The sequence below is a fragment of the Triturus cristatus genome, chromosome 4_1, assembly GCF_964204655.1.
Source record: "Triturus cristatus chromosome 4_1, aTriCri1.1, whole genome shotgun sequence".
NCBI lineage: Eukaryota > Metazoa > Chordata > Amphibia > Caudata > Salamandridae > Triturus > Triturus cristatus.
Window position 1 is genome coordinate 859,544,838 of NC_140585.1, and position 14,380 is coordinate 859,559,217.

At 51.2% G+C, this 14,380-nt stretch overlaps 1 protein-coding gene across 5 annotated transcripts in view; it reads right to left on the bottom strand.

The window, feature by feature from the left end:
• TASOR2 (transcription activation suppressor family member 2) overlaps window positions 1–14,380 on the bottom strand; it is a 1,022,580-nt gene that overhangs the window by 88,541 nt on the left and 919,659 nt on the right. The gene's annotated exons all lie outside the window — the stretch shown is intronic.

Consider the following 14,380-nt stretch of genomic DNA (forward strand, 5'->3'; position numbering starts at 1 on the left):
AACATGTTTTTGAAAGAGTTACGGGTAGTTAGAACCACCAGGGATTGACAACATCATGACATCCTCGTATAAAAGTACATGAAATACAACTAGATTTTGAAAAATTCAGTACACAGTGCTTAATTGAATCTGATATCATAACTGTCAAGGCCATCTCCGTGATAATGATTGAATATGCTACTTACCAGTATGCATCTGTTCTTGGCATGTAGGGCTGCTGACATTCATATCTGTGCATAGATCGCCGCCTAGTGTTGGGTCTGGATGATTGCACATTGTTGTCCTGGAAGAGTCTTCGAAGTATCACGAGATAGGTGGCTCCTCCCCTGGACTACAGTGCGCATGGGCATCCTCTCCATCCTTAGATTGTTTTTCGCCATTGTGGCAGTGATGGAGTAGATACAGTAAGTGATGACCATGCTATACAGTAATTCTGAGTGCTGCAGCCGCTACAGGCGCCGGGGAGGAGGGTGGGCGATATGAATGTCAGCAGCCCTACATGCCAAGAACAGATGCATACTGGTAAGTAGCATATTCAGTTTGAGGCATGTGGGCTGCTGAATTCATATCTGTGCATAGAATATATAGCAGTCCCTCCATTAGCGGCGGCTGCCCGTGCCAGCTGCAGCAGTCTGAAAAAGAGTTTTGAGAACAGCCTGTCCTACAGCTGCTTGCTGTTTTGAGTGTACATCTACGCAGTAGTGTTTGGTAAATGTATGTATAGTGGACCATGTGGCTGCTCTACATATTTCCTGTAAAGGAATGTTTCCTAGGAAAGCCATGGACGCCCCTAACTTTCGTGTTGAGTGGGCTCGTGGGGGAATCGTTAATGTGCGTCTCGCTTTTTTTTTTTTTTTTTTTTAAATTTCTTTTTATTTGCAGAAATAAACAAATCAACAACATGGTCAATGAATTCGCATTAACGTCATTCGAACACCGGTGACACACAGCGACAGTATGAGTTAGAGTTTCCTGTGAATTAGCAAGAAGCGGTCAATATGTTCAGTCTATGGCCTCTAAGCCGGAGCGGCGAGCCTGCGGGGGCTCACAGATGTAACCTCTGTATTCATTCCATTTGGACCACACCTCCCCCCACTTCCGGGGGCACCCTCGTGCCGTGTATACAGTCTTTTCCTGCAGCATACACCAGTCCATGTCTCTTTGCCATTCGGCCAATTTCGGCGGAGCGGATGCACCCCAGAGGCGGGCAATGTTCCTTTTAGCCACCATTTGCCCCAGTGTGACCCAGAGTTTCCCTTTCACAGGCAGGTCCGTGGGTTCCCATATGTTGAGGAGGCATCTCTTCGCCTCCGGGCGTATTTCTACCTCCCATACCTCCTGCATGCAAGACACCACCCTCCTCCAGTACCTCCGCACTCTCGGGCAGTCCCACAGGATATGGAAGAAGGAGCCGGTCTCTCCGCAGCCCCGCCTGCACAATCCCTCCCCCCCCCGTCCCATCGCCTGCAGTCTAGTGCAAGAGATGTATACTCTATGCAATATCTTCAGTTGTATGAGCCGGAATCTGGCCGAAATTGCCACCTCTCTAGGGGACGCCAGCGCCCATACCCAGTCCTCATCGTCAATCTCAAGTCCATCCGCCACCCATTTCTCTTTTAGGGACCCGAGTGGGTCAGGGGAATTATTGATTCGTTTTTTATATGTGAGGGAGATGGCGTGCTCCGGCATGTGACCATCCAACAACCTGTCCTCGAGTGGGGAGGCCTGTGGGGGCTTAGTTCCTGGTGGTATGTTGGACTGGAGGGAGTGCCTAATCTGCATGTATCTGAAGTATTCAGTGCGGGCCAGGTCGTATGTGTCCTGAAGGTACGAAAAGGGTCTGATCCCCTCGGCCCCCACAAATCTTTAACCTGTGAGATGCCAATAAGGTCCCAGCTACGGAACCCCTTGGTGTGCCCCAAGCTGCCCAGTCTCTCCGATGCCCACAATGGAGTGGCCAAGGTAAGAGTATCGGACCAACCTAGTTTACGCTGTGCCGCATGCCATATTTGCACAGAATGTTTCGTCGGCCCAGTGAGCTGATGTTTACCAAGTTTAGAATAGAGCGCAACCTCATAGTTCCCACCTGGGAGTAACCATCTATCCATCCCGTAAGCCGGGTCGTTACCGTCACTGTACGTCCCCTGGTTTATCGCAGATAAGTGAGCGGCCCAGTAATACTTGCGGATATCAGGGAGTGCTATCCCTCCGTCATACCATCCCAGCGTGAGTTTATGCAACGCTATTCTAGGTGTACCGGACCAGAGGAGGGCTCGCTGCGCCGCCTCTATTGCCGCGAAGTAAGAGTTCGGTACTAGGTCCGGATAGTTTTGGAGGGCGTAAATAAACCGAGGGAGTGCCATCATTTTGAAAAGGGCCGCACGGCCCAGCAGGGATATAGGAAGCTTCTGCCAAGTCCTTGAGTCGCGTTGGAGCCGGCGCAAGGGGGGTAGTAGATTCCTTTCATACAGAATGGACTTGTCAGTGGAGATGAAAACTCCGAGGTATTTGAATCCGTCCTCCGCAACGGTGAGCGGGCAGTCGCTAGGCAGCCTGGGGGGGCTGCCATGGAGGACATATAGGAGAGACTTGCTCCAGTTGATGCGGAACCCCGAGTTCTTCCCAAAGTTGGTGAGAATATCCATTGCTACCACAATAGACCTCCGTGGTTTGGACAGGTAGAGAAGGATGTCGTCTGCGTAGAGGGAGATTTTGTCCTCCCAGCCATCCGCCCATTGTATCCCTGTGAGGTATACATCCTGCCTGATCCACGCCGCTAGCGGCTCGAGGGAGAGCGCAAATAAGAGGGGTGAGAGCGGGCAGCCCTGTCTGGTACCCCTCTCCAGGGCGAAGACCTCGGAGACCTTGTTGTTAACAACCACCTGGGCCAGGGGCTCCAAGTAAAGAAGACGGATCCAGGCTATGAAGTTTGGCCCGAAGCCCAGTTTGCGGAGAACCGCCATCATGTAGGGCCATTCTAGGGTGTCGAATGCCATGGTGGCGTCTAGCGACACCACCACCGCGTCTTCTTGCATCTTGTGGCACCTCCCCAGTACACCATTCAGGCGTCGAATGTTAAGCGCCGTGTTGCGCTGGGGCATGAAGCCGGACTGGTCCGGATGGACCAACGTGGGCAGGACGGAATGGAGCCTGTTGGCGAGTGCTTTGGCCAGTATTTTCGGTTCTGCATTAAGCAATGATATGGGTCTGTATGAGGAACAGGACTCCCTCGGTTTCCCCTCTTTAGGGATAGCCACAATTGTGGCCAGGCGTTGGTCCCGCGGCAGTCTTCCTGTCGCTCTGCTCTCCTCAAACATCTGCTTGAGGTGTAGACTAAGGGCGTCAGGTTTGAGCTTGTAAAGCTCGATTGGGAGACCATTAGGTCCATGAGCTTTGCCCGAGCGAAGGTCCGTTATCGCACGCTCCAGTTCGGCCGTGGCGAGTGGAGCCTCCAGGGCATCCCGGTCTGCGTCCGACAGGCATGGCATACGAATATCAGTAAGCAGGGCGACCGAGTCCTCCTCCGGACGGTCAGACCCTCTACTATAGACCTGCCGGAAGTGCCTTGCGAATTCCGCTGTGATCTCCCTGGGCTCTGTAACCATGTCCCCGGTAGCCGTTCGTATTTCTGGTACCACTTTGTTAGTCCGCTGTTTTTTGTCTAGCCAGGCTATTAGTTTGCCTGCTTTGTCGCCCTGGTCGTAGATCCTACCCGCCCTGTGTCTAGCCGCCGCTTGGGCAGGCTGCGCGACAAGCTCCCTGTACTCTGCAGTTTTGAGTCGCAGCCGGTGCTGCGCCTCCGGCTCACTGTCAGTGCATGCCGACTCCTCCAACCCCCTTAGGTCCGATTCCACGGAGGTAATCTGTGCCACCCGTTCCTTACGGCTGCCCGCGATGGCCGATAAGGCCTCTCCCCTGAGCACCGTTTTAAAGGCTTCCCAGAGAGTGACCGAGGAGCTCACCGACCCGACGTTGTGTTCAAAATATTGAGTGATGGAGCGGGAAAGCTTTCTCCTAAGATCCTCGTTTTTTAGATACCAGGCGTTTATGGGTTGCACACAGCCCTCCCGGCCATTCCCCATCGTGATGTGCGTCCAGACCGGAGCATGGTCGGAGATACCGCGGGCCAGGTGGGAGGCCTCCCGTATGACCATGTCATGGTGTAGTGGAGTCAATATATAGTCCAGGCGGGAGAAGGAGTGATGCGGGCCGGAGTAGAAGGTAAAGTGCCTATCCACGGGATGCTTCAGCCGCCACACATCGTCGGCGTCGAGGAAGTCAGACAGCCACTGCTGGCCCTGGGGTGTGTCCCTGGGAGGGTGTCTGTCCTGGTTCCCAGAGACCACTGCGTTGAAGTCTCCCCCAATGATCACCGGCCCGTCAGGGAGGGAGAGTAGAAGTTTGCCCAGGTCGGTATAGGATTGGGTTTGAAGGCCAGGGGGGATATAAACAGAAAGGAGAGTTAAACTACGGCCCTCCCACCGCCCTGTCAGCGCCGCAAAGCGGCCCAGCGGGTCTGTTTCCAAGTGGTCAATGTGGAGGGATAAGGAGCGGCGCAGCAGGATCCCCACGCCCCTAGAACCAGAGGTGAAGCCGGAGTGGACCGCCAATGTGTATCCCCCTCTGTTGAGGGCCTGGCATGTGTTACCCATCAAGTGTGTTTCTTGCAGGATGACCACATCAGGAAGGTGTCGTTTAACAAACTGCAAGACAACGGTACGCTTGAGCCCATCACCCAGCCCGTTCACATTCCAGCCGAGGACCCTAAGACTCCTCTCCCATCTACTAGCCATATCCGCTACTGTATGAGCTGGCCTGTCCCTGTGCATCGGTGCTGTCCGAAACTGTGTACATAGCAACAATACGTGACCATAAAAACCTTCCAACTTCCCCCCCCTCCCGCCTCCCCTCCCAACAAATCAATACGATACATAGAGTGGTTGGGGCCCCATGTTGTGGGCCCGACACCTTCTGTAGTTTAATCCCTTTCGGAGATACCCTTCCGCCCCTTCGAACCAACCCCCCCCACCCTGCCCCCTGCTCTGTAGGTTCCAAACTACCCACTACCCCAATTAGCAGAGCGCCTGTCGCCTGACCCCGCCCCGGAGAGAGTGAACCGCCCCCCCCCCCCGGAGGAAATTCCGTTTGGTGAACGTGGGCCGGCTCCAACTCCGGCCGCCGTACCGGTGTTGCCCCAGACTATAAGTCCCTTAAGTTTATGGTGCACTATAGGATCAGTAACAAAGTCACGGAGGCCATGAACAGACGGGTCTGCTTCCCACACCCTTGACACCACCCATTACCCGGTGCCAGTTTTATACATTACAGTTCGACGAGGCATGGTTCCACCGTCTGAATCCTCATCGCGCCGCTGTGTCTGGGAGCGAGTCCCAGCGGGGACTGTTCGACCTTGAACGCCATGACCTTTGGCTTTGTTCGGCTGCTGCTTGCCTCCCCGCCGCAGAACCGGGGGAGGCGGCCCTGGTGTCTCTCAAGTGGTCACGGTCGTGCCCAACCCGCTCTTCCGGTGCCGCCGTGTCGAGCCACTCCTGTACCGCCGCCGGCGAGGTGAAGAAGTGGGACTTGCCCCCCGCAATGATCTTCAATTTTGCAGGGAAGAACATCATGTACTTGATGCCCCGTTCCCTGAGTGCTGCCTTGACTCCCATGAAGGAGCGACGTTCCTGCTGTACTCGCAGCGTGAAGTCCGGGAAGAATCGGATAGTTGCCCCGCCATAGTGCAGGTCCCCCTGTTGCCTGGCCACCTGGAGGATGGCGTCCCGGTCCCGATAATTCAATATCTTGGCGATTATTGTTCTCGGCGGAGCCCCCGGCCTGGGTCTAGGGAGCAGTGCACGGTGCGCACGCTCGATGGTGAAGAGCGTAGAGAGTCTCTTAGGCTTCAAATGTTTGAGAATTAAATCTTCCAGGAATAACTCCACACTTTGCCCCTCCGTTCCTTCCGGCACACCAACCACGCGGATGTTACTCCGGCGCGCCCTCCCTTCCTGGTCCTCGAGCCGCAGCGCCATTTGGCGATGTTGGAGAACGAGCTCGTTTATTCGCCCCTCGAGCCGCTTTTCCGAGGCCTGTAGTGCCTTGATGGCTGTCTCGTTGGTTCTCGATCTCTCCGTGGTCTTGCCCAGATCCGTGCGCAGCAAGTTAACTTCAATGGAGATCTTGTCCATTTTCGACTCGAGATTCGTGCCCAGCGTCTGTATTGCGGCCATTATAGAAGTCAGGGAGGGCTCAGTTTGGTCCGTGGCGTGTCCCACCGTCGCTCCAGACTGTGTCGGACCAGTGGGCACCGCGTATTTATCCAGTTTGTTCGTTTGTGTCGTCGTTCCCGCCTTGGGCCGCATGTGCGTCTCGCTTTTTGATAGCAAATTTGAATACATTTAACGATCCATCTGGCTATCCCTGCTTTGGAAATGGCGTTGCCCTTGTGTTGTGGAGAAAAGTCCTTAGTTCTGTCTATATAGTACATGAGGGCCCTCTTTACATCTAGTGTATGGAGCATTCTCTCTGCGACATTTTGTGGATTTTGAAAGAAAACAGGCAGTTCAATAGTTTGATTCATGTGGAACTGCAATATCACTTTGGGCATGAATTTGGGGTTGGTACGTAGTACAACCCTGTTTGCGTGAACCTGTATGAATGGCTCTTGAATGGTTAGTGCCTGGAGTTCACTAACTCTTCTTAACAAAGTGATTGCCACTAAGAAAGCTACTTTCCAGGTGAGGAATTGAATCTCACATGAATGGAGAGGTTCAAAGGGTGGACCCATTAATCTGGTGAGGACCAAATTGAGGTTCCACACCGGTGCCGGTGGATGTCTTGGGGGAATTACTCGTTTGAGTCCCTCCAAGAAGGCTTTGATGGCAGGAACTCTGAATAAAGAGAGGTGCTGCCTGTTTTGAAGATAGGCTGCTATCGCGGTTAAATGGATACGTATTGAGTTGTATGCCAGATTGCATCGGTATAGGTGTAAGAGGTAACAGATGATGTTTTGAATGGATGCGTCCAGCGGGTTAATGTCATTGTTGTGGCAGTAAATGACAAACCTCTTCCATTTAGCCGCATAGCAAGCTCTGGTCGTGGGTCTCCTGGCCTCTTTGATGATATCCATACAGTCAGGTGGCAGGTTTAAGTAGCCAAACTCTAAGACCTCAGGAGCCTGATTGCCAGGTTCAGTTGTTGCGGATCTGGGTGCTGAATTTCGCCATGGTTCTGCGTTAAAAGTGCGGGTTTGATCCGCAGCCTTTGATGCGGCACCACGGAAAGTTCTAGAAAGGTGGTGTACCATGGTTGGCGCGCCCATGTGGGAGCAACTAGGATGAGTGTCAATGAGTGTTGTCGCAGTTTGCGTGCCACTACTGGTATCAATGGCGCTGGGGGAAAAGCGTACGCAAATCTGCCGGACCAGTTCATCCATATCGCATTGCCCTGTGACTGCGGATGTGGGAACCTGGCGGCAAAGCTTTGGCATTTTGCGTTTTCGTTTGTGGCGAATAGGTCTATCTCTGGATGACCCCACTGTTGGAAGTACGGTTGGAGTACTGACGGGTGTAGCTCCCACTCGTGCATCTGGTGGCTGTCTCTGCTGAGCAGATCCGCCATCTGGTTGTCCTTGCCGGGGAGGTGTTCCGCCATGAGGAATATGTTCCTCTGAATGGCCCACTTCCACATGCTCTGAGCCAGATGAGACAACTGTGGAGAGTGTGTTCCTCCCTGCTTCTGTATGTAGTACATGGCAGTCATGTTGTCTGTCCGGATCAACACAACTTTGTCGCACAAGTGTACTTTGAATGGCTACGAAGATTGCCATCAGTTCCAGAACGTTGATGTGCATCTTCTTTTGTTGCGTCATCCATAGACCCTGCACTGTGTAAGTGAGTACATGAGCTCCCCAACCCTGGAGAGAGGCGTCCGCCGTCAGTATTATTTGTGGAACAGGCTCTTGGAACGGTCGGCCCTTGCAAAGGTTTTGTGGATTCCACCAATGCAGAGAGTTGTATGCCAGACCGCTCACCAACACTAGGTCTTTTAATTGTCCGTGAGCCTGATTCCATTGACGTGCTAAGCACTCCTGAAGCAGGCGCATATGTAGTCTCGCGTGCGGGACTATGAAAATGCAGGAGGCCATCATGCCTATCAACTGCATGAACACTCGGGCAGGAAGGGAGTGTTGAGGTTTGAACTTTGAGATCAGCAGTTGCATGCTGTTGATCCTCACTAAATTTGGCTGAGCTGTGGCTGCCAGAGTGTTTATGGTCGCGCCCAGGTACTGTCGTACGTGTGCGGGTTGGAGATGTGATTTTGGGTAATTAAGTGAGAATCCCAGACTGTGAAGAAGGTGAATGGTGAGGGACATGTGGCTGGCACATTGCTGGGCTGACTTTGCCTGAACAAGCCAGTCGTCCAGGTAAGGGAACACGTGAATGTGTTGTCTCCGTAGATGTGCAGCCACTGTTGCTAGGCACTTGGTAAAGACCCTGGGTGCTGTTGTTACTCCGAACAGGAGAACTTTGAGCTGATAGTGATGCCCCTGAATAGTGAACCTGAGATATTTCCTGTGTGATGGGTGTATGGGTATGTGGAAATACGCATCTTTCAAGTCCAGTGTGGCTAGGAAGTCTCCCTGACTGAGGAGCGGTAGAACTTGCTGTAGGGTGAGCATATGGAAATGCTCTGAGAGAATGTAGTGGTTGAGGGGTCTCAGGTCTAGTATAGGTCTGAGCGAACCGTCCTTTTTTGGGATTAAGAAGTACAGAGAGTACACCCCTGTCCCCTGTTGGTTGACGGGCACGACCTCTATTGCACCTTTTTGCAGCATACTTAGCACTTCCTGTTGCAATAATGACAAGTGCTCTACGGACATAGGACGGTGCTTTGGCGGTATGTTGGGTGGAGTGGACGTTAATTCGAGACAGTAACCGTGCTGGATAATGTCCCTGACCCACCTGTCTGTGGTGATGGTTTTCCAGACTGACAGGAACTGTTGGAGTCTCCCCCCGACAGGTGTTATGTGGTCGGGGGGCAGGGAGAGGGCGTCACTGTTTGTTTTTGGGGGAGGACCTGGTGTTGCCGTATCCACGTCCTCTGCCTTTGGTGCTGGATCCACGATATCCACCTCTGGTGGTTTTATCATAGTTACTTTGTGTGCCCCCTTTAGTGTACTGCTGCTGTGACCCCTGACCTCTAGCTGCTCCTCTATTCCCGGGGCGACGAAAGGAGCCACTACGAAACTGCTGCGTCTGCAGAGCCCCCATTGATTTCGCAGTGTCAGTGTCTTTCTTAATTTTTTCGAGGGTAGTGTCAACTTCAGGGCCAAATAAATAGCCTGGGTTGACCGGTTGATTTAAGATATTGTTCTGAATCTCAGGCTTGAAGCCTGAGATTCTCAACCATGCGTGCCTCCTCAACATGACGCTTGTGTTGATTGCCCTCGCCGCAGTGGCGGCTGCATCCAGTGCGCACTTGATGGATGCATTGGTAAGGAGTTGTCCCTCTCTGATAAGGAGCTCCGCTGCCTCTTTATATTCATCTGGCAAATGTTGTAGCAGTGATTCTAGTGTGTCGTAGTGGGACCTATCATAACGGGCCAGGAGTGCCTGTGTGTTGGCAATGCGCCAGATGTTTGCTGCTTGCGCTGCAATCCGTTTGCCTGATGTCTCCAGCACTTTGGACTCCTTGTCTGGGGGAGGAGCATCACCCGTTGTTTGTGAGTGGGCTCTTTTGCGAGCATTAGCAACAACCATGGAGTCTAAAGGTAACTGACCCCTAATGTACATAGGGTCTCCGGGTGCAGGCTTGTATTTCTTTTCGATTCTGGGGTTCAGCACCCGTGCCCTGGTTGTTTCTTTAAAAATGTCTTTGGCAGGTTTTAGAACTCCTTTTAACATGGCCAGAGTTTTGACAGTTTTTTCAGAAGAGGCGAAAGTGTCCACCAAGAAGTCTTCTTCGACAGTGTCAGAATGGAGTTCTACTCCATGATTGGCAGCAGCCCGTTCTATGAGGGCATTAAAGGCAGCAGTGTCCTCTGTGGGAGATGTCTTTATGTTATAAAGCTGTGTGTCATGGGTATCTGGTGCGGTACCCTGGTCGGTGGGTTCATCCCACGCCTGATCTGGGTCTTGCATATGGTCATCAGGATCGATATCCCCAGGGTAGGTGGTATCATCCCCTACATAGTCCTCTCCTGCGTCTGCCTCTGAATGCGTAGGAGAAAAGGACGGTGGATCCTGATGGAAGGGTTGAAAGTGTTCATGAAGCACTGGCTCTGATCCTGCCGGCAATTTGTGTTTGAGAGGAATTCTGTAGGAGTCCAATCCCCTCTCTGGCGTGATTTTCCGCTTGCGGAGCATCACCCTACCAGTTTTGGCGTCGATAAATTGTGCCTGTGAAGGCTCGATATGCGTTTGTCCAGTGGATGGGGACTGTGTTTGGCGGACACGTGTCCGAATCTCGAACAGTTTCGGCGCCAGCGAGTGGGATTTCGCAGCCTTGTGCGTGTCGGGACCCGACGTAGAGTGGAGGGTTGCCCGTTCTCTGATGCGTTGCAACGATGCTGAGACCTGTTGCACGGTGAACGCAGATGGCGCCTTGGAACCGATCGGCACCTTGGAGGTGGGCGTCGAAGCGGCATCCGACTTCTTCGCAGTCATTGGGCCGTCGATCCGAAGGGAGGTATCGGCGCTCGTTGGAGTCGATGACTTGGCAGGCGCCGCCGTCTTAGACGTCGACGCAGACGGGTTGGCCACCTTGACTTTGGTGGTTTGGGCCGTAATCTTCGGTGCCAGAGGCCGAGGCGCCTTGTGGGGACCGAGGTCCTTCTTTTTCGGCTCGGCACCCGTATCCGCTGCGGTGAGCTCGGCACCGAAATCCCTTTTTGCGCGTTCGGAGCCGATGACCTTTGCCGGCGTCGAAGGAGTGGAGGGCTTCGAGGCCTTCGAGCCGATCGCAACCAGTTTCACTTTCGGTTTCGATGGAACCGGTGCGATGGACGGTTTCAGTTTCGCTGAAGGGAATCCAGTCGTCTTCGATAATAATGGCTCTTGTGAAATGACCGAGGCCGGGCCTGGAGGCGGGGCCGAAGAACCGTGAGATCGATCTTGGGTAAGGCCCGTAGGCGATCCCTCGACTTGAGCCTTATGACGACTTATTTTTTCGGCCTCCGTATCGACGGGTTGGCCTAGCTCTTCGCTGGAGCTATCTTCCTCGGCCCCAAGGGCCTCATCGTAGTCTCCTACCTCTTTGACGACTTCTTCTCCCTGAAAGATCACCTCATCATCGTTTTCCGATCGTGAGTCTTGTTCGGAAGAGGGGCTGGAGTCTACGTCTTCTACGCTCTCGGCGTCCTCGTCTTCGGTGCTAAAGATGTTGGCCGGGACAGGCGCCGATTGATGCGCCTCCAATCTCGCTGCCCGTCGATTCCGGAGAGTCTTCTTCGAGCGGAACCGGGCACAGGCCATACATTTCGACTCATCGTGATCCGGTGTGAGACATTTGTTGCATACCGGGTGGACGTCGATGTGTGGGTATTTCGCGTGGCATAAAGGACATCTTTTGAAGGGAGTCCTCGATTCCATCGTCGATCGAAGTTCGATGTTCGGACCAAGCGGATCCGAAAAGCTTGAAGAAGGTGCTAAAGCACTAAAGAAACGGGTCGATACCGAACGGGAACAGTACCGACGATAACTAAAGGCCTTTTGGCCTTAAACCAAATTTTCCTAACTTGAGCTAAGATAAGCACATCCGAACCCAATGGCGGAAAAAAACAATCTAAGGATGGAGAGGATGCCCATGCGCACTGTAGTCCAGGGGAGGAGCCACCTATCTCGTGATACTTCGAAGACTCTTCCAGGACAACAATGTGCAATCATCCGGACCCAACACTAGGCGGCGATCTATGCACAGATATGAATTCAGCAGCCCACATGCCTCGAACATTATTTTTTTTCACATACATTCCGTTTAAAACAAAATCAGATTGCAAAGTCTACAGTGAAATCTACTACACAAAAAATACAAATATGTTTTGAATCATATTTAAGCATAATCAATAATGTCATACATATGCAGTGTGTACTGGAACTGTAGACTAACATAATCTTTGGTATCTAGACCTTCAACTATGAACTGGAATTGACAAAGTTAGTGTCATTCTTATTTGGACAAGACTGCCAACGTTCATGAAGATATTAACTGTAACCTGTATAGGTTACAAAGAATCTGTAAGAAGTTACTATGTGTCATATTAAAAGCACAAGAATGCAGGCAGCAAAAGCCTTTTCCCATGGTATTTTTTGACTATTTAAGTTTAATAGAAAAAGATGGCTCATGAAGCAAGGTCATTCTAGTAGGCTTAATGTGCGCCTATAACACCCAGATGTCTTAGCAAAACATTTACTTTCTTTGATTTCACTATTACCAATATGTTTCCAAAAGGTCTGTCGTGTTTTTCCCCATATTTCTGCTTGTTCTCGATTACACTGGTCCCACCTTTCTTTCACCACTTCTCATTCTTCTATTTCAAATGAATCATACTGTACACATTTTTGCAGGTGGAATTCAAAATTATGACTTCAGGCCTGATGTAGATCTTGGTGGATGGGTTATTCCGTCACAATGGTGACAGATATCCTGTCCGCCAAAATATAAATCCTGTATGGGATATCTGTCCCCGTTGTTACGGAGTAACTTTGTTAAGATTTAAATCGGGCCCTTAGTCAGCTATTAAATTACAACGCTAAGAACCGAATAACCACCCACTATTTTTTAATTGTGACAATTTCTCTGGAGTAACAACACACAATCAGGATTCAGAAAGAACCACAGCACAGAAACAGCACTCATCGTGGCTACCAACGACATTCGAAACATCTTGGCCCGAGGAGAAAGAGCGGCCATCATCCTTATTGACCTCTCCATGGCATTCAAAACTGTTTCCCACAACACTCTCATCAGAAGACTCCAAGAGATTAGCATAAAAGTATACGCTCTCAAATGGATCTGTTCCTTCCTCACAGAAGGAAATCAAAGGGTCAGGCGGCCACTCTACACATCAGAGAACAAGAAACTGATATGCGGTGTCCCACAGGGATCGTTCTGCAGTCCCACCCTTTTCAACATATGCATGACACAGCTCACCAAAATCATTCAATCACAAGACATCACTATCCTCTCCTGCACCAATGACACCCAACTTATCCTCTCCCTTCCGGACAAGACAAACACCAACAGAACCAACTTCACCAACTGCATGACCATGGTAGCAGACTGTATGCAAATCAACTGCATGAAGCTCAATTATGACAAGACAGAAGTATTGGCCTTCGCCAACAAGACCTCCCCATCAGATTCCACCTAGTGGTCGTCGGAGCTAGGACGAACACCCCTAGACCAGGCAAGATATCTAGGGATCATCCTAGATGACAAGCTCAACAAGATGGCTCAAGTCAATGCAGTGCGCACCTCCTGCTTCCACTCCTCCACATGCTGTGAAAGATCTTCAAACAGATGCTTCCGAACACTAGACATACCGTCACACAAGCACTCATCAAAAGCAGGCTGGATTATGGCAACACTTTCTATGCCGGAACCTCCAGACAACTACTACACAGACTCCAGACCCTTTAGAACACAGCTGCAAGATTCAAACTTGACCTCCCACGCCCGCACCAACACCACATCACACCTCAGGAAGCTTTACTGGCTTCCCAATCACAAGCGCAGCCAATTCGAACTTCTTATGCACACATACAAAGCCATAAACAACACAGGACCAGAATACCTGAACTGTTGCATACACTTTCATCAACCCAGCAGATACCTATGTTCTGCCTCTCTCTCACTCACATACACTCACCGTATCCACAAAAGCAAAACTGGAGGTCGCTTATTCTCCTACATCGCACTCAAGACATGAAACAACCTCCCTCAACACATCTGAGACTCCTCCTCATTTCCTAAGTTCAGCAAGAAGCGGAGGACCTGGCTCTTCATATTAGCACCTTGGGATCAAACACCTACACACCTTGCCCAAGCGCCTGAAAACCATCTCGGGTGATAAGTGCGCTATACAAATCAACATACACAGAATTCATAACCCACTATTAAGCAGCATCATTTTTTAATCAACAATGATACATTTAAAATGTTAAAATATTCATCAGGTGCAATTTTCCTTATTTAGTCCCTCTGGACTTAGTACAAGCACCTCCATATGTGTTCTTCATTGCACTCCATGCAGTCATGGTCGGTTATAGTTTTGAATTACCAAACGATGCAGATTTAAGGCATATTCTCCAACTATGCAATGTCTATATTTTGCTGTTCAATATAGGTTAATAAACTAGAACTAACAGTTCGATAGACA